This window comes from Bos grunniens, chromosome 2 (assembly GCF_055505025.1).
Source record: "Bos grunniens cultivar Pamir isolate PY7600 chromosome 2, Bosgru_T2T1.0, whole genome shotgun sequence".
Taxonomy (NCBI): Eukaryota; Metazoa; Chordata; class Mammalia; order Artiodactyla; family Bovidae; genus Bos; species Bos grunniens.
Window position 1 is genome coordinate 17,142,593 of NC_141166.1, and position 25,643 is coordinate 17,168,235.

The window sequence follows — 25,643 nt, forward strand, 5'->3', positions numbered from 1 at the left end:
AAGAAAAAATACAAACAACTAAAAGACCCTTAAAAAAGACAAATTTTAAAAGAAGTAAACAGAACTTTTAGAAGTAAAAAGTAACTAATGGTGATTAACTTCATAGGTAAATGAAACTATACTGCTTTTCCTCTTGAGTTTTTAACATTAGATAGTTTAACATGTTCAGTTCAGTTGCTCAGTCGTGTCCGACTCTTTGTGACCCCATGAATCACAGCACGCCAGGCCTCCCTGTCCATCACCAACTCCCGGAGTTCACTCAGACTCACGTCCATCGAGTCAGTGATGCCATCCAGCCATCTCATCCTCTGTCGTCCCCTTTTTTCCTGTTCCCAATCCCTCCCAGCATCAGAGTCTTTTCCAATGAGTCAACTCTTCACATGAGGTGGCCAAAGTACTGGAGTTTCAGCTTTAGCATCATTCCTTCCAAAGAACACCCAGGACCAAGCTCGTTTTGAATGGACTGGTTGGATCTCCTTGCAGTCCAAGGGACTCTCAAGAGTCTTCTCCAACACCACACTTCAAAAGCATCAATTCTTCGGCACTCAGCTTTCTTCACAGTCCAACTCTCACATCCCTAGGTTCATTTTATTTCAAATGCCAGTTTCCATGAAAACTACTTTTTTTTAAACGTTAAACAAGAGATTAACATTAACCTGGCTTCTATTAGTTCTTTACTCTTTTTTAATGTCGGTTCTATCTGACTTTCTTCTCAGGAAGGTGTTGCTACACCAATGCCTACTCTCAGGGCTGCAGCCACAAACATCTGGAACTTTCTACCTACAGACATGGTTGGATGGCATCACCGACTGGATGGACATAAGTCTGAGGAAGTTCCAGGAGTTGGTGATGGACAGGGAAGCCTGGCGTGCTATTGACCACGGGATCGCAAAGAGTCAGACACAACTGATTGACTGAACTGAACTGAACTGAACCTACAGATTCAGCCCCAGGGAAGATAAGGTCTCACTAAGGACCATGCTCCTGCCTCCAACACAAGGTCGCCATGGCATCTCACAGGACATTCCAGAAGAAGACATGCAAACTCAGAAGCAATCACACCATCCCCTCAAAGTCACAGAGAAGAACTGTAGCATCATTCCAGGCACCTGGAAGAATACCAGACCTAAAATCCTTAACAGCAAAATGACTAAGACAAAATGCAGACCACAGATAGAAAGACAAGGGCACTCTAATGACACGCAGCCAATCTGTGGACTTTGGATCTGGTCTGTCAGGTGATCACCCTGTACCAGGAGACCTGAAAGAGGCCTTACAAAGACAAACTGCTGCCAGTCCTCCTTTTTGTAGAGAAACTATGTTCCATGTTCACACCATTCAACGTAAGTTTGAAAGATGGTGACTCTAGGGTTTGCAGTCTTTTCAAAACTCTGTTTCCAACATAAAAACCTCTACCACTCATAAGACCATCACCATGGATTTAATAAGTAATAACTTCAGGTAGATAGCAAAGAAACAGGACAATCCAAGAAAACAAATAACTGAAACAATTCCAAAAATACTGAAACACAACAAAGACAGACCTGCGGCCTTCCTTATCACTGCTTCAAAAACAGAACTCAAAACAGCAGCACTGGAATCCTTGCTTCTCAGGGAGACAAAACAAACCTAAAGTCTACAGGTATCAGGAAATAAGCCAGGCCTCCACTTCCACTCCAGAGCTTGAGTTTCCCAGCACTGACATAAGCCTTCCCAGCAGATGAGCAGAACACGTGACAGCAGCTCCACAGCAAAGTTCAGGATCTTGGGGTTACTTTAAAACTTCAGCTATGAGAGTTCAACTTGTCACTTAGGGGAAGCTCCACTATCAAGACCTTGCTACTTTCAGATTCACATAAAATAGGAAACCTATATTCACACAGAGCCTCTGTGTACACGGCATTAATCCAGATGTGAGGAATTCCAAAGTTATGATTCCCACGGCAACTGTAATCTTGGCAAACCCACACACATGTATTTTGAACTACTTCAGATGGTAGTGACCTTAAAAAGAACAAAGCACATTACAAAGAAAAACTCCCAGACAGATCGGAGATCAGGAAATTACCTTCCTTCAGAGAGAGTGGAGCTCTTTCTTTGAGACAATTAACAAAGACTAGCCCAAGCACTGAAGAACATTATGCTGGAACAATTCTTACCTGGCCTGAAGGACAAGGGCCAGACAACTTAACGGGGTTTCCTCTGAACACTCACTTCTAACTTGCTATGACAACCAGCTGTTAGATATTTAGAACTTCATTTCAAATATTTAATATTTTCAAAAAGTAACAAATGCTAATCAGATGCAGAATAGGCTCAATTTTAGTTCTCACTTGAAGCAACAGATGAAATATTTAAATTATTACTAAATAGATCATCTATTGAAAAACAAGTCAAATAATACTTGCTTATGTCAGTTAACACAGAGAATGGTTCCCTGGTTCTTAATTTAAGGTTAAAATGCCAGTTTCCAGAGGGCTGAGTACTACTAGAATAGGCTAAAAGGCTAATAGAAGAAAGTAGAATTTAGTGGTTAAAAGACTTCTGAAGCCAAAGAGCCCAGGTTTGAATCCTCTTCTACCACTTAAAAGTTGTGGCTTTCGGCAAGTCACTTAATGTCTCCGTGCCTGTTTCCCCATCTAAAACGGGCAGTAATAAAACCTAGCATGTGCAGCTGTCTTGAGTATTAAATGAGGTAATATTTGCAAAGTTCTCAGAGCAGTAACTGGCAGACAGTAAGCACTCAATAAGCATTCCCCGGTAGCTCAGCTAGGAGAGAATCCACCCACAATGCAGGAGACTCTGTTTTGATTCCTGGGTCAGAAAGTTTCCCTGGAGAAGGGACAGACTACCCACTCCAGTATTCATGGGCTTCCCTGGTGGCGCAGACAATAAAGCATCTGCCTGCAATGCGGGAGACTTGGGTTCGATCCCTGGGTTGGGAAGATCCTTTGGAGGAGGGCATGGCAACCCACTCCAATATTTTTGCCTGGAGAATCCCTATGGACAAAGGAGCCTGGTGCACTACAGTCCATGAGGTCGCAAACTAAGCACACATTATTAATGTAAAGCTTTTTATTTATTTCACCTTGGCAGCAATCTTTATTTGATAAACCAGCACCCACACAAACAGATTTTAAAAATCTAAAAATAATTTTAATACTATAATGAAATTTTAACCAGTCTCTTTAGCACAACAATAATAAATGACCTTCTCTCCTCTTGCCTCTGTCCTCTACCTGTCTTGTAATTAAAGACAGAATCCGAACTCCTCAGCCAAACACTCAAATTGCTCCATCATCTCTGCTGGTCCATCCTGGCTCAACATCCTGCATACTCCTGTAAGAACCTTCTGTTTCAACTAATTTTCTCACAGTCCTCTAAATACACCTTGTACTCATTCAACAAGGATCTGAGAATCTATGGAGCCAAGCAGTGTGCTAACATTATATGCAAAGATGACACAGAGTCTGCCCTTAAAAGACCACAGAAAATAATAGAAAAAGACATAAGCAAAAATAGTTTCAGTAGATGTAACTATAGTCACAAAAGAGCAAAGCGTTGGGTAGCTACACGGAGCGGAGTTGATCACTTCTGTAGATGAAGTCCCCTCAGGGAGGCTCTGCTCTGCTCAGTCATGTCCAATTCTTTGCAACCCCATGGACTGTAGACCACTAGGCTCCTCTACCCATGGAATTTTCCAGGAAAGAATACTGGAGTGGGTTGCCATTTCCTCCTCCAGGGGATCTTCCCAACCCAGAGATGGAACCACATTAACTTTTGCGACTACTGCACTGCAGGAGGATTCTTTACCACTGAGCTATTAGGGAAGCCCAAGAAGAGGTAAAAACCTATATAGATCTTTAACCAGAAAAGAAACTAGAAAATGCTGCCAAAGACCCACAAGCCCTCCCCGAAATGCATCGGGTTCAGATAGTTTCAAAGACAGGTAATTTCAGTGTTATTTAAACTGCTGGGGAGAGAGAGGGGTTTAAAAAAATTTTTGGATTTATGCTCTAAGGATAAATAATAAACTAGATACCAAATGTGACAAAGAAAGAACACACACTCTTTCACATACAGAATTACATAAGAATTTTTGTTACAAACATAAATGCAAAACCCAAAATAAAATAAAAAATCTATCCAACATTTAAATGTTAAAAATTAAATTCCATGCATGCACGGTATAGAATGTTTATTTTAACATTAAGAAATCTGTTAACATATTCACTATACAGTAAATTAAATAAACGCAATGGAATCAAGCTATCATCAAGCTAAAAGACAAAAGGCACTGATCAAGTCCAACACCCATTTCATTTTCTTTCTAGTTGGAGCAAGGATTACTATCAAACTCCACTCTCTGGGCCAGTCACTCTTGCCACTCATACAGTACATGACCTACGTCTGTGAATTCATTGGCCAGCCAACAGCCTCAACTCCAAGCTCTAACAATGTGCACCCAACTCCCATTCTTAATTAAGACTTCTTAGTAACTAGGACTAAAAAGAAATTTTCTTCTGATATGATAAGATCTCAAGGAAGCAACACCTCTTATGTAGCATTCAGACCAAATTAATACATAATTTGAATCTAATTATGAGGAAACACCAGACAAACCAGATGAGGAACGTTATATTTAAAAAGAAAAAAAGGCTGTCTTCTTCAAAAACTATCATGTCATAAAAGACAAAGAAGACTACAGAACTGTTCTAGATTAAAGGAGACATAAGAAACACGACAAGTAAATACCACGTGTGATCCCTCAACAGATCCTGTCCTCGAGGGGGAAAGATGCTGAAAGAGACTTTACTGGATCAACTGACAACTTGTAATAGAGGGCATATATGAGTAAACTCCAGGAGTTGCTGATGCATAGGGAGGCCTGGCGTGCGGCAGTCCATGGGGTTGCATAGAGTCGGACACTACTGAGCAACTGAACTGAACTGATGATCAAAGCTGTATCAGTGTTAAATGAACTAAGTTGATAACTCTTCTTTAGGTGTATAAAAAATATCCCTACACTTGGAAAATACTCATTGAAGTATTTAGGAGTAATCGTGTGCAATCATGCACAATAACCTCAAGAAGCTCAAGAAAATTTTTATTTTATATATGTGTGTGTGCCTGTGCATGTGTGTGTAGAGGATGAGAGAGAGGGAGGGTGAGCAAGCACAAAAAGGGTATATGCACTCTTGGGCATTTATCCCAGAGAACTGAAAACTTAGGTTCACACAAAAACCTGCTTATGCATGTTTATAGCAACTTTATTCATGACAGCCAAACACTGAAAACAACCCAGCTGCCCTTCCACAGGTGAATGGTTAAACAAGTGATGGTACATCCATGCCATGGAATACTGCTCAGCAGTAAAAAGGAACAAACTCTTGATACATGCAACAACCTGGAGAAATCACAAAGGAACTATTTTGAGTGAAAAAAGTCAGTCTCAGAGGTTATGTACTACGTATCTCGTCCCATGTACAATGCATTCTTGAAACAACAAATTAGAGAGACAGAGTTTAGTGGCTGCCAGGGTTCAGGGAGGCAGAGAGCAAGGGAAACAACTACGGCTATGAAAGTGCAAGACAAGAGATCCTCGGGAAGGGATTATTCTCGGTCTTGACTGTGGTGGTAATCATACAAATCTACAGATGTGACAGAATGAAATACACACACAGAGTACAAATAAAACTGGTAAAATTGCAATAAGATGGGTGAGTTGTATTGATAATTAATTTCCAAGTTGTGATATACTATAGCTCAACAAGAGGAAACTCGGTGAAATGCACACAGGATCTCTCTTACAACTGCATGTGATTCCACAAGTATCTCAAAATAAAGAGCCTAATTTAAAAGTAAAGTTTAAAAAGGATAAAAGTTAAAATGACAAACAGCCAGAAAATAATTCATGGATAATGGTAAAGCACTAGAGGCATTCTGAGAACAGGAAAAGGCTGCCAGCTATAATAGTTATTCAGTATTGTTCTAAAGAAGCTAGTTGCTGCCATATGACAAAAAGGATAATATAAATATTAGAAAAGAGACAAAATGATCAATTATAAATGAAATCATCGTCTACCTAGAAAATCCAACATAATCAAGTGATAAAGTATTACAATATGAGTTCAGTAGTGTCCAAATACAACACAGATGGTTGTTATCTGGAACTGACTGAGGGTTTTTCAACTTTACAACGGTTGAAAGCGACACACAGAGAGTTCCTGTAGAAACTCTACTTCGAATTTTGGTCTTTTCCTAGGCTAGTCATATATGGGAGATGATCTACTGTGATGCTTGCTGCTGAGCTGCAGCAAGCAGTCATCCACACCCTTAGAAGGGTGACCAACTGATACACTTACAATCATTCTGGACCCAGACAACCCTTCTGTTCTTCACTTTCAGTACAGCAGTCAATAAATTTCATGAGCTAGTCAACACTTTATTATAAAATAGACTTTGTGTTAGATGATTCTGCACCACTGAAGGCTAATATAAGTGTTCTGAACGTGTTTAAGGTGGCAAGGCTATGCTATGATGTTAGGTAGGTTAAGTGAAATTAAGTGAAAGTCGCTCAGTTGTGTCCAACTCTTTTTGACCCCATGGACTATACAGTCCATGGAATTCTCCAGGCCAGAATACTTCGTGGGTAGCCTTTCCCTTTCTCCAGGGCATCTTCCCGACCCAGGAACCAAACTGGGGTCAGATTCTTTACCAACTGAGCCACAAGGAAAGCCCAGTTAGGTAGGTTAGGTGTAATAATGGAGAAGGAAATGGCAACCCACTTCAGTACTCTTGCCTGGAAAATTCCATGGATGGAGGAGCATGGTAGGCTACAGTCCATGGGATTACAAAGGGTTGATCACGACTAAGCAAGTTCACTGGTTCACTGATTTGAGAAGTAATCCCAGATGATACCACTCTAATGGCAGAAAGTGAAGATGAACTGAAGAGCCTCTTGATGAGGGTGAAAGATAAGAGTAAAAAAGTTGGCTTGAAATTGAACATTCAAAAAACTAAGATGATGGCATCCAGTCTCATCACTTCATGGCAAATAGAAGGGTAAAAAGTGGAAGCAGTGACAAAGTTTATTTTCTTGGGCTCCAAAAGCATTGCATCTAGTGACTGCAGCCATGAAATTTTTTAAAAGACACTTGCCCCTTGAAGGAAAAGCCATGACAAACCTTGACAGGGTATTAAAAAAGCAGAGACATCACTTTGTCAACAAAGGTCCATCTAGTCAAAGCTATGATTTTTCCAGTAGTCACGTATGGATGTGAGGATTGGACCATAAAGAAGGCTGAGTACCAAAGAACTGATGCTTTTGAATTGTGGTGCTGGGGAAGACTCTTGAGAGTCCCTTGGACTGCAAGGAGATCAGACCACTAAATTTTAAAGAAAATCAACTCTGAATATTCATTGGAAGGACTGAAGCTGAAACTCCAATACTTTGGCCACCTGATGTAAACAGCCGGCTCATTGGAAAAGACCCTGATGCTGGGAAAGATAGACGGCAGGAGAAGGGGATGCCAGAGGATCAGATGGTTGGAAGAGCATCACCAACTCAATGGACATGAATTTGAGCAAACTCCAAGAGATAGTAGAGGACAGAGGAGCCTGGTGTGCTGCAGTCCATGGGATCTCAAAGAGTGGGATGTGACTTAGTGACTGAACAAGGATCCCAACATAAGGAAGATCTGTATATAAAAGTCAACAGTCTTTTTATTATATTCCACTAATAATCAATTTCCATGGGGTAGCAAAGAGTTGGGCATGACTGAGCGACTGAACTGAACTGAATAATCAATTAGAAAATTTTGTAAAAAAGAATTTTGTTCTATTTATATATACTTTTAAATCGTTTACATAAGTCATTTGCAACTATTTTTTACTACTTAAATTTTTCCCCCAGGAATATAAAGACTATGTACCTCTAATAAGCTTCTCCAAAACAACATATTACCAGTTCTCCCCCATTAAGTATTGTGTTTATCTTTCTCTGATTTGCTCTTCCTCAGTATCCAGTCCACACTTCACTTGAGAACCCAAAGATTCTAGAAAGCAGATTCAAACCTATTTTCCAATTCTCCAAAGCTTTAAGTACTTGGAACAAGCCCAAGCCAGATATAGAGATGAGGATCTAAGGTTTCTTCCAGCTCTCAATCTCCATCTTGCCAGGAGCTAGAATCCCTTCAGTCAGCTCTAGGAGACTCTAAGAGTGCATCCTTCTGCAGACCTCAGGAACATCTTCAAGAGGTTTCTCTCTCCTATGAATTCCAATTTCACAGACAGTGAACCTCATTCTAGAGTAGAATCACATTTAATCCATCCATTTCTAGTCAGAGCCTCTCACACGAGCCCCCACTGCAAATGCAAGCTGCTGCTAAACCACCATCAGCCCAATCCATTTCCTCCAGGTGGATCTGTTATGGGGTGCATCCTAGGTAAAAGCCAAGACCATGTCTCAGTCCTTACACAGAGTCCTTATACATTCCTGCTAAGTTCCAGGTCTCCCAGGATAACAAGAAACATCCTCAGTTAAGAAGCAAAAAGGATAGAAGAAAATAAATTATTTTCATAGTTCTTGAAGAGCATGGAGCCTATTAGAGAAGCAAAGAATGGCATACATTTTTAAGAAAAGGAAGAATTTCTTTCATTTTATTTTAATATAAATTCAACTCTCTCGTAACATTTTCACTCCAAAAACAGCAGGGGATTAAATTCTCAAACGAAATATGGCACTGGCCTATACCATCCTAAAAATGCCAGCAGTCTAGCAATGAACCATCTCTTTAATTTTAGTAATGTTTGGTATTTTCTTTCTTATAAGAGCATGAACTACTTTTGTCAAACATTATATATACATATATATGTACACATAAAGTTTTACCTCTATTCACTAATAATAAAAACAGTCTAGATTTGTTAATTAAAAATAATTATGCTTTCTCAGAAATCAAGTTGGTTCAGTAATTTAAGAGGTTTTCAATATTTACAGATAATATGACTGCCCATCTTGAAAAATCTCAAAGGATAAACTCACAAATTATTAAGACCAATGATTTCAGCAAGAATGACAGAAAAGGCAGATTCAACAACAAAAAATTATCAACAAAATTCCTATATGCCCACAATAATAAATTTAAAAATATGAGAGGATAAAAGATCAATTCTAAGTAGCAACCAAAATCACAAAATGTTGAGGAATTGAGACTTCCATGGCGGAGCAGTAGTTAAGACTCTGTGCTTCCAATGCATGGGGCACAGGTCAGATACAGTAAAAAAAATTCAACGTAACCACAATTGAATTCCAGTCACAACTTTTTTACAGAAACTAAGAAGCTGATCTTAAAAATCAAATGGAAGAAAAAATGGGCAAAGAATGTGAATAGACATTCTTTCAGAAAAGATATATTAATAGCCAAGAAATTTATGAAAAGATGTCCAAAATCATGAGGCTCATTCATACTCAAATCTAGAAAATAACTCCTAGACACCTGTTGGTGGTGGTTTTAATCACTCAGTTGTCTCTGACTCTTTGCAACCCCATGGACTATAGCCCTCCGGGATCCTCTGTCCATGGGATTTCCCAGGCAAGAATACTGAAGTGGGCTGCCATTTCTTCTCCAGGGAATCCTCCCAACCCAGGGAATCAAACCTGTGTCTACTTGCACTGCAGGCAGATTCTTTACTGCTGAGCCCACCAGGGAAGCCCAGTCACCTGGTAGGGAGTTAGAAATCCTTGATTTTCATCTTTTCTTCTGAAGTTGCATCAACAAGGAATTCATGGGGGTAGAGAGGGTTAACAGCAAAAGACATGTGTGTGCTCTTTGATGAAACTCACTGAGAACCACTAGTGATCACTTCAGGGGGCTCCAGAAAGAAGGGCAGTTGTTGGAACCGAAGAGTAAAAAGGTTTGCTGAAGATAATTAAAAGCCCTGCAAGAAGAATGATGTGACTTGAACAATAAGACATTTTTCCATTAATTATTTTTTAAGCAACTGAAACATAATGAAACCCTGGATGAAACCTCAGTTCTCAATTTCTTTGAGATACAAAGATCAGAGTGAGTCCAGTTGAGCACTTGAAGTGGCCGGACCAATTCTGCATGTGGTGGGCAGTTGTGAGTGCAAAGACAGTATCACATGTACTCCTTCCTACTAGCAGCCAGAAGTAAAAACGTCCCAAAGAAACAGGCTTGGGCTCTGCCCACAACACTGTCATCTGAGCATTCCTTTCATTAGAACAATACAAGATTATACAATGACCCCTAAGTTGAAGCAGGATTCTAGATGCCTGAGAAAGTGGGATACTCTTAGGGTATGGTAAGCTGACTGCTGACACAATCAATAAATGAATTAGCGTAAAGTATGCTGACTTCTTCAGAAGGAATTTTATGAACACAAGATTTAAGACTTCTTATACAATAAGCAATGCAATCACAAGTACTAATAAAGGTTGGATGGCATCACCGACTCGATGGACATGAGTTTGAGCAAGCTCTGGGAGTTGGTGATGGACAGGGAAGCCTGGTGTGCTTCTGTCCATAGGGTCTTAAAAAGAGTCAGACACAACTGAGCGACTGAACTGAAGAGTGCTATGTAAGAAACTGCTATCAATCAATCAATAAACCTAGGAATGAATTATGTGCAAGACTGTACTAAGGAATGAAGGGAAATTTTAAAGTCTACATCACTGAATCAGAAGCATGCAGCAGTTGAAATGACAAGATATATAAAAAAGCTGTGTTGGGGACTTCCTTGCTGGTCCAAGGGTCGAGAATCTGCCTTGCAATGCAGGGGACGGGACACAGGTTCAATCCCTGGTCTGAGAACTAAGATCCCACATGCTGCAGAGCAACTAAAACCCATGCACTGCAACCACTGAGCCTGTACGCCACAACTACAGAGATTACATTAAGATGGCTGCTGCTGCTAAATCACTTCAGTTGTGTCCGACTCTGTGCGACCCCATAGACAGCAGCCCACCAGGCTCCCCCATCCCTGGGATTCTCCAGGCAAGAACACTGGAGTGGGTTGCCATTTCCTTCTCCAATGCATGAAAGTGAAAAGTGAAAGTGAAGTCGCTCAGTCATGTCCGACTCTTAGCAACCCCATGGACTGCAGCCTACCAGGCTCCTCCGTCCATGGGATTTTCCAGGCAAGAGTACTGGAGTGGGGTGCCATTGGCTTCTCCACATTAAGATGGCAATTCTCCCCAAATTACTGATAGACACAATACAACCTGAATCAAATTCTCAAGCAGAGTTTTTTGAAAAGCTGACAAGCTGATTATAAAATTAATATGAAATGAAAAGGACCTCAAAAAGCCAAAGTCTGCGAAAGAACAGCAAAGCTGAAGGACTTACACTGTCTGACTTCAAGTCTTTTTTACAAAGCTATAGTAATCAAATCAGTGTAGTACTGGCATCAATACAGACCAACAGATGAATGAAAACAAAAAAAGACCAGAAACGGAACCAAAAATATATATAAATTTTCAACTGAGGTATAACCTAGGTACAAGGGAATTTAGTGAAAATATAGTCTTTTCAACAAACAGTTCTAGAACAATCAGATTCCATATACTTAAAAATGAACTCTGATCCATAGCTCGCACTATGTATAAAAATGAACTGAAAGTAGATCACAAGTCTACAGTAAAGTGAAAGTATTGGTCACTTAGTCCCGTCAGACTCTTTGCAAACCCATGGACTGTAGCCCGCCAGGTTTCTCTGTCCATGAAATTCTTCAGGCAAGAATACTGGAGTAGGTTGCCATTCCCTTCTCCAGGGGATACTTCTGACCCAGGTCAAACCCAGATCTCCTGCGCTGCAGGCGGATTCTTTACCATCTGAGCCACCAGGGATATAGGGTAAAATCTAAAACTATAGCTTCTAGAACATATCACAAACATATTATTGTGAAAATAGGCAAAGAAACTTTTTAAGCAAGAAAAGCAGAATCCATAAAAGAAAAAATTGTTAAGTTGGACTTCATCAAAATTAAGAACTGCTCTTCAAAAGTCATCATTTTGGAGAGTTCTGACAAAACATGGTCCACTGGAGAAAGAAATGTCAAACCACTTCAGTATTCTTGCCTTCAGAACCCCATGAACAGTATGAAAAGGCAAAGAGATATGACACTGAAAGATGAACTCCCCAGGTCGGTAGGTGCCCAATATGCTACTGGAGAAGAGTGGAGAAATAATTCCAGAAAGAATGAAGAGATGGAGTCAAAGTGAAACAACACCCAGTTGTGGATATGACTGGTGATAGAAGTAAAGTCCGATGCTGTAAAAAGCAATACTGCATAGGAACCTGGAATGTTAGATCCATGAATCAAGGTAAATTGGAAGTGGTCAAACAGGAGATGGCAAGAGTGAACATCAACATTTTAGGAATCAGTGAACTAAAATGGACCAGAATGGGTGAATTTAATTCAGATGAATTAAATTAAATTAAATTCTTGTGGGCAAGAATCCCTTCGAAGAAATGGAGTAGCCCTCACAGTCAACCAAAGAGTCTGAAATGCAGTAGTACTTGGGTGCAAGAATGATCTCTGTTCATTTTCAAGGCAAACCATTCAATATTACACTAACCCAAGGCTGTGCCCCAACCACTGATGCTGAAGAAGCTGAAAGGTTCTATGAAGACCTACAAGACATTCTAGAACTAACACCAAAAAAAGATGTTCTTTTCATCACAGGGGGCTGGAATACAAAAATAGGAAGTCAACAGATAACTGGACTAACAAACAAGTTTGGCCTTGGAACACAAAATGAAGCAGGGCAAAAGCTAACAGTTTTGCCAAGAGAACACACTGGTCATAGGAAACACCCTCTTCCAATGACACAAGAGACGACTCTACACATGGACATCACCAGGTGGTCAATACCAAAATCAGATTGATTACATTCTTTACAGCCGAAGATGGAGAAGCTCTATAGTCAGCAAAAACAAGACCAGGAGCTGATTGTGGCTCACATCATGAACTCTATTCGGAAGTGACAAATAGATTCAAGGGATTAGATCTGATAGAGTGCCTGAAGAACTATGGACACAAGTTTAAGACATTGTGCAGAGGGTGGTGATCAAGACCATCCCCAAGAAAAAGAAGTGCAAAAAGGCAAAATGGTTGTCTGAGGAGGTCTTAAAAATAGCTAGAAAAGAAGAGATGTAAAAGGCAAAGGAGAAAAGGAAAGGTATACCCATTTAAATGCAGAGTTCCAAAGAATAGCAAGGAGAGATAAGAAAGCCTTCCTCAGTGATCAACGCAAAGAAATAGAGGAAGACAACAGAATGGGTAAGACTAGAGATCTCTTCAAGAAAATTTCATGCAAACATAGGCACAATAAAGGACAGAAACAGTACAGACCTAACAGAAGCAGAAGATATTAAGAAGAGGTGGAAAGAATACACAAAAGAACTATGCAAGAAAGATCTTCATGACTCAGATAACCACAATAGTGTGATCACTCATCTAGAGCCAGACATCCTAGAATGCAGAATCAAGCGGGCCTTAGGAAGCATCACTACAAACAAAGCTAGAGAAGGTGATGGAATTTCAGTTGAGCTATTTCAAATCCTAAAAGATGATGTTGTGAAAGTGTTTCACTCAATATGCCAGCAAATTTGGAAAACTCAGCAGTGGCCACAGGACTGGAAAAGGTCCATTTTCATTCCAATCCCAAAGAAAGGCAATGCCAAAGAATGTTCAAACTACTGCACAATTGCATGCATCTCACACACTAGCAAAGTAATGCTCAAAATTCTCCAAGCCAGGCTTCAACAGTACGTGAACAGTGAAATTCCAGATATTTAAGCTGGATTTAGAAAAGGCAGAGGAACCAGAGATCAAATTGCCAATATCCACTGGATCAGCAAAAAAGCAAGAGAGTTCCAGAAAAATATCTACTTCTGCTTTATTCACTACGCCAAAGCTTTTGACTGTGTATTTCAACAAACTGTGGGAAATTCTTCAAGAGATGGGAATACCAGACCACCTGACCTGCCTCCTGAAAAATCTGTACGCAGGTCAAGAAGCAACAGTTAGAACTGGACATGGAACAACTGACTGGTTCCAAATTGGGAAAGGAGTACGTCAAGGCTGTATATTGTCACCCTGCTTATTTAACTTCCAGCCTGGTTCCTCCGCCAGGTTGGAGGAACCACAAGCTGGAATTAAGATTGCTGGGAGAAATATCAATAACCTTAGATAATGCAGATGATACCACTTTTATGGCAGAAAGTGAAGAGAAATTAAAGAGTCTCTTAATGAAAGTAAAAGAGAAGAGTGAAAAAGCTGGCTTAAAACTCAACATTCAAAAAACTAAGATCATGGCATCTGGCCCCATCACTTCATGGCAAATAGATGGGGAAACAATGGAAACAGTGATGGACTTATTTTCTTGGGATCCAAAACCACTGCAGATGGTGACTGCAGCCATGATATTAAAAGATGCTTGCTCCTTGGAAGAAAAGCTATGACCAACCTAGACAGCATGTTAAAAAGCAGGACTTTAGTTTGCCAACAAAGGTCCGTCTAATCAAAGCTATGGTTTTTCCAGTAATCATGTATGCATGTGAGAGTTGGACCATAAAGAAACCTGAGTGCCACAGAATTGATGCTTTTGAACTGTGGTGTTGGAGAAGACTCTTGAGAGTCCCTTGGACTGCAAGGAGATCAAATCAGTCAATCCTAAAGGAAATCAGTCCTGAATATTCCTTAGAAGCTGAATATTCAGTTGATGCTGAAGCTGAAGTTCCAATACTTTGGCCACCTGATGGGAAGAACTGACTCAGTGGAAAAGACCCTGATGCTGGGAAGGATTAAAGGCAGGAGGAGAAGGGGACAACAGAGGATGAGATGGTTGGATGGCATCACTGACTTGATGGACGTGAGTTTGAGTAAGCTCCGGGAGTTGGTGATAGACAGGGAAGCCTGGCATGCTGCAGTCCATGGGTTCACAGAGTCAGACACAGCTGAGAGACTGGATTGAACTGAAGAGAAAACATTTGCAAATCCTGTGTCTGAAAAAGGATATACATCCAGAATATATAAAGAACTTCTAAAAATCAGTGATAAGAAAACACACCCAATCAAAAATGGACAAACCATTTTTTGTCCATTTCACCAAAGAAGTTATATGGATAGGAAATAAGCTCATGTAAAGACACACAACATCTTAGTCCTTAGAGAAATACAATTTAAAATCACAATGAGATACCATTCCACATCTATAAGAAAGACTAAAATTGAAAAGACTGACCATCCCAAGTGTTGGCAAGGATGTGGAAGAACTGGACCTCTTATACACTGCTGGTGGTAAAGCAAAAGAGTACAGCCACTTTGGAAAATTTTGACAGTTTCTTTAAAAGTTAAGTATGTTCCTACCACATGATCTAGCCATTTTACTTCTATGTGCTTAACCAAGAGGAATAAAAGTATATATCCATACAAAAAGACTGGTATACAAATATTCATAACAACCTCATTTGTTACCAACTAAAAATTGGAAATGACCAATATGTCCAACAATAGGTGAATGTATCAATAAACTGCAGTATATCCCTTCAAAGGAACAGTATTCAGCATTAAAGAGGAATCAACTACTGACATACTAAAGAATGAATATCAAAATAACCATGCTAAATGAAAGAAGCATAACCACAAACTATATGATTCCGTTTATATAACATTCTAGGAAATTCTAGGAAACACAATTAATATATAATTACAGAATAATCAGTAGTTGTCATGGATGGGGATCAAGGAGCCAACGATGTAATGAAAGTTTTGGGGGTGATGGATATGTTCACTATCCTGTCTGTGATGACAGTCTCATAAGTACATATATCTATCAACATTTTATAAATTGCACATTTTTAATAAGTACTGTTTATATATGTTGACTATATCTCAGTAAACCAGCTTTGTAAAAACATGGTCTTAACCAATAATTAATAATGCTTCATGATCCAAACTGGTTTGTATTCAATCATTAAAAGTATTTCCTGCTAATAATGTATGTGTATTCGGACACTCAATCGTGTCCGAATCTTTGAGACCCCATGGACTGTAGCCCACCAGGTTTCTCTGTCCATGGAATTCTCCAGGCAAGAATACTGGAGTGGGTTGTCATGCCCTTCTCCAGGGGATCTTCCCAAACCAGGGATCAAACCCAGGTTTCCCGCATTGCAGGCAGATTCTTTACCATATGAGCTACCTGGGAAGCCCGAATAATGTATAGTTATAAAATTCACAGAGCATCTTTATGCAAAATATTAAGGAAGACTGATTTGAACTGACAAAATTCAGTAAATCATGGTAACAAATGTCTTAATGCAGCAAAAGATATATGAACAGTGCAAATATATTTTCATTTTTTAAATGTAAGATAACTAAAAAGAATAACCATGTAAATTATGGATCTTAAATCGGATTAAACAAAAATAACCATGTGTTGTTATCTCCTTCCTGGTACAATTGCTACTAGTTTCATATTCAACACTCTAAAACTGACTAAAGCGGACCATGGCAAAGAGAGAAAGAAGCAACTATTCCCACGCAGAGAAATGCTCTCTAAAAGACATGAAGCTACACAGAAATGTTTGCAGATTCTCTGCAAATCCCTCAGCACCTAAACAATCACTAGAAACCTCTTCCTCATCAAAGCCTAATGGGAGACAGAAACAATTCAGTTTCATTAAAGGAATCCTGCAAAGGAACCTAAAGAGCAAAGTTCCTCAGTTAGCATTATATAACTTCCTGCCTCCTCCTGGTTTGGGCACCCAAGCTCTCAAGTCTATTAAATACGCCAACAATTACTGTCCTTCATTTGAAGGATTCTTCAAACCACAGGGAACAGGTGACTTCCTACTGTATCCACCTACTTCATTACTTGCCCTTTTCCTTACAGTTCCCTTAGATCTCAGGTTGATGTTGACACATCTAGCATTCATGCTGAAATCAGAACCTGATTTACAGAAGTAGGATGATTCAGTGTGGGATTCCCAAGTGGTGGTAGTGGTGAAAAAAAAAAAAAAGTATTAGCTGCTCAGTCATGTCCAGCTCTTTGCGACCCCATGGACTACAGCCCGCCAGTCTCCTCTGTCCATGGAATTCTCCAGGCAACAATACTGAAGTGGGTTGCCATTCCCTTCTCCAAGTGGTAAAGAACCCACCTGCCAATGCAGGAGACTTAAGAGATGAGGGTTCGATCCCTGGGTCGGGAAGATCCCCTGGAGGAGAGTATGGCAACCCACTCCAGTATTCTTGCCTGGGAAATTCCATGGACAGAGGAGACTGATGGGCTATGGCCCACAGTGTCGCAAAGAGTCTGAAGCGACTTAGCATGCATAATGCAGAGTTGTGGAAGGATTATGGACTGTGAAATCAGACATGGGTTCATGTGTGCGTGCATGCCAAGTCATTTCAGTCGTGTCCAACTCTTTGCAACCATATGGACCATAGCCTGCCAGGCTCCTCTGTCCATGGGATGCTCCAGCCAAGATTACTGGAGTACCATGCCCTTCTCCAGGGGATCTTCCCGACCCAGGGATCGAACCTGGGTCTCCAGCATTGCAGGCACTAGGGAAGCCCAAACCCTGAGAACACAGCGCACAAAAAGACAAATACTGTGTGATTCCACTGTTACGAGGTACTTAGAGTACTCAAGATCAGAGACAGAAAGTAGATGAATAGTTGCCAGAGGCTGGGAAGAATAGGAAGTCATGGTTTAATGGGTAAAGAGTTTCAGTTTTACAGGATGAATAGTTCTGGAGATGAATGATGATGACTGCAAGACATTATGAATATATTTAATACCACTGAACAGCACACGGAAAATGGATAAGATGGCAAATTTTGGATTTTGTGTATTTTATCACAATTTTTAAAAATGGGGGTGGGGAGTGTTTTTGGACTAGTGGTTGATTGCACTTGACTAAATCTATGAGTTAATCACCTAATTGCAGCTCTGGGGCATCCAGTTCTTGCTACGGTTCCAAATTAAATGCTCTCTGAAAAGTTCTTGTTGTCAAATCCTCTACCTCTCGTGACACAACACAGAGGAGCATCCTGTGTACCTCCCACCACCCTCAGTCTAACAGCGATAACAAGAATTCTGCCTGCGCTTCCTTCACATCGCCAAAAATGGCACAGATGGCCAGACCGCAGAGGGAGTCACAGAACCATTCCAGGCCCATAGCGGGATTTGCACATGTGCTCAATAGTATTTGAATGAAAACGAGCTTCATTTCCTACAGAAACTCCCCAGAGAAAACAAAATACTTCTGAAGGTTAAAATAAAAGGACACTCTGCAACTTGGATCCTATGAGGCTGATCCTCTAAGGCTGGTCAACATTACAGAAAACCAAAGTTTGGGATAAATGCGGAAACTGAAAACAAAAGTTTACAAATCTTCCCCACACAAGAAAATCCTTTGCTATACCTTTTTTGTACTTAAAATACCGAGCCACCTCAAAATCATCTCCAATCCAATACCTAAAATCAACTGGTCTCTAAGTGTTGCAAGGTGAACACTATAAAATGTGGTACAAATATGATTCTTTCAAAACCACTGAGCAGTAATTAAACTCACAAATAAGCACAAATCTTTGTCTCAAATCAGTCAAGCTAAAAAGTTTAACGTGTTCTTTTTCTTTTCTGATGGCTTTTTCATCAAACTGTGCAGGGGAACCCAAGTATTTGCCATGGGCAAATACATGCCATAACGAGAGGGAAAAGGACAGGCAGGATTTGAACTGACTGACGGGAGAAGGAAGGACATGTGCAGAGGAGGAATATGAAGGTACAGGGGACACACCTTGTATAATTTCACTCCTCTGAAGTATCTGGAGTAGTCAAAATCATGATAACAGAAAGGAGAATGGTGGCTGCCGGGAGGTGGCGGGAAGGAGAAATGGGGAATTGTTCACTGGTACAGAGATTAGCTTTTCTAAGATGAAAAAGGGTGAGCACTGCTACACAACAGTGTAAATACAGCTAACCGTACACTGAAAAATGGTCGAGGGTCCATTTTAGACTACGCATTTTTTTAAACTACAATTAGAAAAAAAGAGTCACAAAAATTAGTGCCCTGGCAGTCATACTAATGCAAAAATATTTCAAATTGACTAACTTCAGTGTTCAGTCCTAATCTCTAAAATTCCTTTTGTCCCTAATTGGGAAAAAAAAAAGTAGACGTATCTTGCTAATGGTACAAGCAGGTTTCCTCAACTACAATAAAACTTAAGGAGCGAGAAAACCAAAAGAAGACAATACAAACACTAAGTGATGGTACAAAATACAGAGCAGGCTAGTAAACCCAATCTAATGGAGCCATCCCCACCCACAATCTAGTCTAAGGCTCAAAGGAAAACTGTACAGGGACTTCCCTGGTGGCCCAATGGCTAAGACTCTTGTGCTCCCAATGCAGGGGCCCAGGTTCAGTCCCTGCTCAGGGAACTAGACCCCACATGCCACAACAAAGATCAAAGATCCTGCGTGCCACAACTAAGACCTGGCGTGACCAAATAAATTAAAATTACGTTAAATCTTTAAAAAACTGTATGGAAGCTTCTCTTTACACCAAGAATAAAGAAAAACTCTTCTACCTGCTTGCAAGGCCCAGCACCTTCTGGCCCACTTCACCAGCCCCCTCTCCCCCCAGGTTCTTCTGTACGCTTCCTGATCCATACATAGGCCTGTACCTTAAGTCCCCAGTCATCTCCATGAACCCTGCCATCACAGGGTCTTTTTATCCTTGCGTTTGTTCTGACTGGAACGTTCTTCCTTTCCTGTGCATCCTTCAGATCTCAGATCAAATGTCACTTCTGGGATGTCCCTAACTCAAATACTTGTCACTGTTGCAGTTTTACATTCGTGTGGTTAATCTGCTGGCATCCGCTGAGCACAACGGTCTTGTATGCATTCACCTTCCCCCATTTCCAATGCTAAACTCAGCGCCTAGTACCAACTAAGCACTCAAATACCTGTTGAATAAGTGAACGGGCACCAAATCTATAATAATAAAATATCACAGAATGTCTCCTTAGGAGTCTATGCATCTTCACAAATCAATCTTGGAGGATGCCCAAAGCAACTGAGCCTGAAGTCCCTACTCAACTCTTTAAAAAAACAAGAAAGTCAACTCAAATGCCTGTATAAATTTCCCTGGCCCTTCTGTCTCTAAGCAAATACTGAGCACTCTAAGCACTTAATAAATACTTACTGAACTGAAATGAAATTATACTCTTTTGAATAATGGATTTTGATAACTAAACTCCTGCATTTTAGTCCCAAATAATATTTCCAAAAATTGTTCATATGCCTCAGTTTTATCTCCATTACCATTGGATTAATTATAATGTCGTTATCCAATAACGTTCGAATAAGGCTTAGAGCGGGGGGTCCCCAAACCCCATGGTACGGGTCTGTGGCCTGTTAGGAATTGGGCAGCACAGCAGGAAGTGAATAGCCGGTAAGCAAGCGAAGCTTCCGGTGTGTTTACAGCGGCTTCCCATTGCTCCCATTACAGCCTGAGCTTCACCTCCTGTCAGATCAGCAGCCACATGCGATTCTCACAGGAGCTCAAACCAAAACAAGACTATGGAGTAGACTGACATAAGCAACACACTTCAGGTGTCATTGTCCCCCATCACCCCTAGATGGGACCATCCAGTTGCAGGAAAACAAGCTCAGAGCTCCCACTGATTCTGCATTATGGTAAGCTGTACAATTATTCCATTATATGTAAAACTATTCCATTATATGTGCGTTCGTGCTAAGTCCCGGCCGACTCTTCGCGACCCTATGGACTGTAGCCCTCAAGTCTTCTCTGCCCATGGGATTCTCCAGGCATGAGTACTGGAGTGGGTTGCCATGCACTCTTCCGGGGGTTCTTTCCCACCCAGGGATCGATCTGGCATGTCTTAGCTTACATCTCCTACATTGGCAGGCGGGTTCTTTACCCCTAGTGCCACCTGGGAAGCCCCATTTCATTATACATCATAACGTAATACTAGAAATAAAATGCACAATAAATGTAATGTACTTGAATCAACCCCAAGCCATCCACGCAACCCCAGAAAAATTACCTTCAGCAAACCAGTCCCTGGTGCCAAAAAGATTACGACTGCTGGCTTAGAGCATCCTTAGTCCCACTGCTTCAAACTCAATTAAGGGAGGTTTTCAGTCCTTTGTATTTTAATATAAATTTTACTTTGTCAATTTCTGGGGTGGAGGCGGGGGGTGGGGGTGAGGGGGTCAGAAACAGGCCAGCTGGGATTTTACTATTGTGTTGAAACTGTTTTCAAATGTAAGTCAGAGATATTAACAACACCTGTCCCTACTTCTTCAACGTGGTAAATGTCACTTCAGTCTTTTTCCCCCAAATCCACTCAGTCCCAAGGAGAGTTCCTTTTGTAGAAAACTGTTAAGACACAAAATCTAACTCACAGAATACTAAATAAACTAAAATTCCCAGGTAGCTCAGCTGGTAAAGAATTTGCCGGCAATGCAGGAGACCCCGGTTCAATTTCTGGGTTGGGAAGTTCCCCTGCAGAAGGAACAGGCTACCCACTCCAGTATTCTTGGGATTCCCTGGTAGCTCAGACAGTAAAAGATCCCGCCTGCAATGCGGGAGGCCTGGGTTCCATACCTGGGTTGGGAAGATCCCTTGGAGGAGGGCATGGCAACCCACTCCAGTACTCTCGCCTGGAGAATCCCCATAGACAGGGCAGCCTGGCGGGCTACAAGTCCACAGGGTCGCAAAGACTCCGACTCGACTCAGCACAGCACAAATAAACTAAAAACCAGAAAGCTAATCCCCAGCTAAAGGATCAGTTCGAAATGTTGAACTAGATGAGTCTCCACGATCAACGAAGCAGATAAAAGTATACCACTCTGGAAGGCGCAAAGCAACAGGCAAACATCAAGTATTACAGCAAAGTCGCTGCTGCTCAGGAATCCTAAGGCGTCCCTCCCCTGTCAATCCCAAACATCTGTATCGGGACCCAAAAGAACGCGTCCACAGGTAACCCGAACCTCGGGAAGCGTCCCCTGGACAGCAACAGGCTGTTTAACTCTACTTTTCCTCCCGGGGCATCATACTGGGTACAAGGGAGGGCCGGCGAGGCTCAGGCGCGAGGAGCCGGGCCTGAGAGACCAGGTGGGCCCTGAGCCGGGGGCGTTGGGTGGGCAGAGACGACGCCAGGACCGGAGAATCGATGCCAGAGACAGAGAGCACTTGCGCCTGGCCGCCGGCGCAGGTGCCCCCACCACCCCGAAGGGTTGCGGTGGCCTTGAAGGGCAGCCCCGAGGTCGGTTCTGGGGAGGGGTCGAGATGGGCGCGCGGACGCGGGTGGGGGCAGGGGGCGGGGAGGCCTCACCGTGGCTCCCGGGAGGCCAGCACCGCCGCCGTCCCGCAGTTGCTAAGGAGAATGCTCTTCCGGGTCACGGGCGCCGAGTTGTAGAGAGCAACGGTGGCCGGGAGGGGCCAAAAGCGAAGCGCAGGGGTGAGCGCGCGCGGCCGCGGCCGTGGGTCCGCGGTAGCTCTGTTGCGGCGGCGGCAGCAGAGCCCGAGCGGAGGGTTCTCCCGGCAGCAGGCTGTAGCCAGTGGCTCTAGATGCCGGCCCTCTGCTCCCGGGCCAGCGGCTGGCGGGCGACCTCCCGCCCCTGCTCCTGATCGCGCCCAGCCCCAGTCTTCGGTACCGTGCCCTGCTGAACTGCGTCTCACACCACCCACTCCCCTATCCTCCTATCCCCCTATAGCCCCCCAACCCCCGCTATCCTCGCCCCCGACGCCGCCGGGCTGCAGCTTCTAGCTCCCGGGTGTAGCCTGCCGGTCCTTTCCTGTGACAAGTTTGGTTTTTTGTTTTTTTGTTTGTTTGTTTGTTTAACTCATCCCTTGACTTACTCCACGCTCGGTTACACCTGCTCAGAGCTAGCTAGGTGCAGGGCTGGCCTTGGGATACCGAGGTGGACCACCCAGGCGTGGTTCCTGCCCGCTGAACGGACAGGCGGGTGGGAGGGCAGGCAGGCAGGCAGTATCCTGCAGACTGGGATGCTCAGAGTGAAGAAAGGTAGGGGAGCCAGCCCGAGGCGAGCCTACCCAGACTCAGGTGGGGAAAAGCCAGGGGTAGGGACCTCAGCCAAGTTAAAAGGGTAGGGAAGAGTGATCCAGGGAGGAGAGTAGGCTCCCTGTTGAGAAACCCACTGAAAGAAAGGTATGTACGGGCCTCCCCTGGAAACTGTAGAGAAGAGAGTATGGTTAAGGCTGGAACCTAGAAAACATATCGTAGGTGTGCACAAAGGAAAAAGAACCCCCAAAGAGCAGGCAGCTTGTTCGTTTGAAAGACTGCTGAGAAGACAGCAGAAGAATTTCGGTAAGGAGGTGATCACCAGTGTCAAATGCTGTGTGGATCCAGAGCCCAGTGGTGACCATAGAAAAATCAAAATTCAGGACTGGGTTGTCAAAGCTGACAATGACTTGAATCTGTGTAGTAAGAGTCCACCACCATATGCTCCTAGTTGAAACAAGGGAAAGAGATAACATTAAATTGTTCCTGAATGCCTGATGTATCTAAAAGCACTGTCACTGTATTTGAAAATTTCAGAATTCCTCTACTAATAACCAATCTCCTTGAAGGTGGAAGATATTGTTATTTAACCTTGCATCTACAGTGCCTGCCACATGCAAAGGCCTCAATCGATGTTTATTTAAAGAATAAAAGAACCCCTGAGCCTCTGATTTTTAATGTTCACACAAGTCCCTTCCAAACCCTCAGCAAAGGTGTGTTGTGGGCAGAACTTACTTGTCTATTCAAACTGTAGAGGGTGGAAGAAACTCAGCAAGGGTAGGAAGCAGAGTGTGATGGAGGCCCAGGGACTCAGTAGATGGGAGAGAGCCCAGTGGAGCGAGAGGTGGGAAGATCCAGAAGAAAGATAAAGGACTGAAAACATAGAAGCTGGGCTTTCAGGGCCAGAAATGGGAAGTGAAGCCAAAAATAATTAGAAACAGGAATAGGAGAGAAAGACAACTTTTGTCCATAACAGAGATATCTCACTGAGATTGGGCTGCAGGCAGAAAGTGTGGTTTCAGCCAGTGTGAAGGCTACAGGGCTAGGTAGACATATCCCCAAGTCGTCTAAATGAAGTGCACCCTGGGCTTCTTCAATTGGGCCAAAGGGTAACCGCAACACACTCTGGAGTGAGTTGAAATGAGAGGCTTGCCCCAAAAACATATATCCCAGTCCATAATTCCAATCAATTTTTGTTATCACAAATATTACAGTGTGTGTGTGTGTGTGCACGTGTATGCCCGAGAGAGAAATATAATTCTCTGAGAGACTGCTAAATCTGTCCACAATGGATGTGACCAGGCATCCATGGAAAGAAACCATGAAATTCTAAATGTGTAGCTGAAGAGTTTAGGACACCCAACATATCAGTCCAGAGGGCCTAGAAGCAACATCAACCCCATGGAAATTTCAACCATATGGACTATAGCCTGCTAGACTCCTCTTTCCATGGAATTCTCCAGGCAAGAATACTGGAGTGAGTAACTATTCCCTTCTCCAGGGCATCTTCCCAACCCAGGGATTGAACCCAGGTCTCCTGCATTGCAGGTGAAATCTTTACCATCTGAGTCAACAGGGAAGCCCAGAAAATGGTTACAACTCAGTAAAAGAAAGTTAAATCAATTAATTTTTTGTGAAAAGGAGGGACAAAGTCAACTTGTAACCTGGAAAAAGGAAACCCAAATACATGAAGTATAAGATAAAGCCCACCCCACATTCTCCTGGCAACCTTGAATATAGCATCTATTCTAAAGAACTGTGTTCTATTGAAGGGCCAGGGTAATTCATTAGGCTCAAGTTGGCTAGGCTTCTGGGACATCTCAATGATGCTTCAAGAGGTAGAAATTTATCATTGCTATGAAGGGCATATTCTTAGAGAACTGCAGGGAATTGTAGGTGAACTCTGTATTTTCAGAGTGGTATGGGCATGGAAGTTTCCAAGTGATGTTGTCTGTCTGGTCTCTGGTTGATGGATGCCAGTTAATGGCTTAGAGGAATGCCCCCCAAGACCCAAGATATCAGTGAAGGATCAGAGTTACTGTGCCTGGTTCTTATATGAGATGAGCCATCTGCTGCCTCCAGGAGAATTCCATTTTGGCCCTAGGAGGAACTGTGTCTGTTATGAAGTCTAAGTTTTTGTTGCCCCAGAGCTTTCCGTGCCAATCCTGATTTCTAACCACCACCATCCCCAACTTGGGTTTCTCCTTTACTAACATCCACCTTGTCTCAAAGCCAGACACCCAGGAGTCACTCTTGACTCCACTTTCCCTCATCACCACACTCTCACCCTAATAACCCAGTCCAAGAACAAGTCCTATAGACTGTGTCATTTCCCCCACCCAATTCCATTGCCACCAATTGCGGTGAAAGGAGCAAATAACCAAGTAACTTGGGTTCAGTAAGAAGGGATTACAACCTCAGAGATGACGCAAGGTGCTAAAGCTGTGTGTGTGTGTGTCTGAACAACGTACTGACCAAACAGCACAAAAACTTCAAGGAGATAGGATGGAATAAATTCATTCAACAACACATTTTGATTGCCTTTCACCTGCTAA

General features: G+C 42.3%; 1 protein-coding gene and 1 non-coding gene across 7 annotated transcripts in view; both read right to left on the bottom strand.

Moving 5' to 3' along the window:
• The window catches only part of DIS3L2 (DIS3 like 3'-5' exoribonuclease 2), a 356,275-nt gene extending 333,824 nt beyond the window's left edge, over positions 1 to 22,451 (bottom strand). For 5 of the 6 annotated variants that reach the window (XR_015140204.1, XM_086335398.1, XM_086335394.1 and 2 more), the window contains exon 1: positions 22,399 to 22,451. The gene's annotated coding sequence lies outside the window, so the exon portion shown is untranslated. Of the gene's footprint in view, positions 1 to 22,054 lie in introns of all 6 variants that reach the window. The other variant, XM_086335388.1, reaches the window with a different exon arrangement.
• Positions 4,333 to 4,466, bottom strand: LOC147377666 (small nucleolar RNA SNORA62/SNORA6 family). Its single transcript, XR_015153703.1, has one exon. It is a non-coding gene; the product is annotated as a small nucleolar RNA SNORA62/SNORA6 family (small nucleolar RNA).
• Positions 22,452 to 25,643: the final 3,192 nt, after the last annotated feature.